This window comes from Atta colombica, unplaced genomic scaffold, assembly GCF_001594045.1.
Source record: "Atta colombica isolate Treedump-2 unplaced genomic scaffold, Acol1.0 scaffold22, whole genome shotgun sequence".
NCBI classification, from domain to species: Eukaryota; Metazoa; Arthropoda; class Insecta; order Hymenoptera; family Formicidae; genus Atta; species Atta colombica.
The window spans coordinates 433,256-434,983 of NW_017259316.1; the positions used below are offsets into that span (position 1 = coordinate 433,256).

Genomic DNA, 1,728 nt, shown 5'->3' on the forward strand with positions numbered 1-1,728 from the left:
TATAATATAGAAATGTATATTCATATATTTTCATTAAATAGCATATGAGCAGAGTGTAAATCGATTAATAAAAAAGTGAAGTCCCTGATCTAATCAAATTAAATTATACTCATCGATATCCTTGTTGTACCAGATATTATCTTTTACATTAATGTAAAGAAATATAAAATTAATATTGCGATATTACTGGCCAAAGTATATTATGTATAAACATTTGCGTACTTCTACTAATAGTTAATTAAATCAGAAATTATTAAAATATATAGTAATAATAACAATAATAATTATATATAATAATCTCAGGAATCTAATAGTCTGAAATAGTGAATAATCTGAAATAATAAATTACATTTAACAGTAACCTCATGATATTAAAAATGATAATTTGAGAAATATTCTTAATCTTTATTAATAGATTTGTGCATAATAGACATTATAGGCACACTTTTAAACTATGAATTTAAATATAGTAAATTACGAGATGACTCGACATTTAATTTGTACCTATGTTTTCTTATTATTTCTTACGATGCGACGTAATCAACGAACTACAAGGACTCTGCTTAAAAAAATCAAGAAATTTCAAGAAATTCAAGTTTCTTGAATTTAAGACAAGAGATACAATGTCAAGAAATGGTCAAGACAAGAAAAACAAAATTTTTTATCTTAAAGATCAAGACAAGACAAGAAATGCTTTTTAAGACAAGAAATCTTGTGATGAAACACTATTTATGCATGTTGTATTATCTAATTTTTTGTTATAATCAGATAACACATATATATATTTGAGAAACAATAACGACGTAATAATATAATTTAACATGTAAATTTTTTACAGTGTACTTATAGATAAAATCTCAAAATATAAATTCCATTTACTATTTGTAGATTTGAACATTGCAACTACATTTTTTCTAACGACCTTCGACATTTTTCATAAATTTCAAACAATATAATTTAAAATAAATCTGCATTTATATTTTCTTTTACATTAAAATACAAAATTCTTTTAGTTGAATTATTTGTACTATTAAAAAAATAATTCCAAATGTTTCAAATGTGTATTTTATTTTTGCAGCACGAATTTCTCAATAAAAAAATGATAAGATTTAACTAAAGTTCAATATCTGCAATTTTTAAAAATTTAATGTTATAAGTATTGAACTATTAATCTATAATTGCATTCATTCAATCAATATTCAATTTAGCACCAAATATAAAAAACTATTAAAAAATTATCTGATTGAGAGTCTGTTATTCCGATAAAATTATAAACAACAACATCTTATATAAATAGCAACGATTTATACAATAATAACGCGTCATTAAAATTATTGCGACGGTATGTTAAAAATCGGGAATATAAACAAAATTACTTTACTATATACGTTATTGTAAATTAATTATCGGACGAAAATTTATAATTTTTAATATTTTGAAAGTTTAATAATATAAAACGCTTAAAATATTTAAATTAAATTCTTTTTTTTTTTCGCGCTACGCAACTGATTTAGACCAATGTGCATCATTTCGAATAGAATCAAATCTTTTTTATTCGAAAACAAATCAAATTTGATTCTCATTTTTCTGGATTTATATTAAAAGCTAAAAAAAAAATAGAAAAAATTATATTAAAAGAAATAAGTCATTTTAAATTTACAGATATATATCAATAAAATAAACAAAAATGTATTTAAAAAAATCTTATTTTTTATTAGCAGTTTTTTA

General features: G+C 21.3%; 1 protein-coding gene across 1 annotated transcript in view; it reads left to right on the forward strand.

Moving 5' to 3' along the window:
- Nucleotides 1-1,728, forward strand: part of LOC108687893 — a 5,441-nt gene that overhangs the window by 2,250 nt on the left and 1,463 nt on the right. The gene's annotated exons all lie outside the window — the stretch shown is intronic.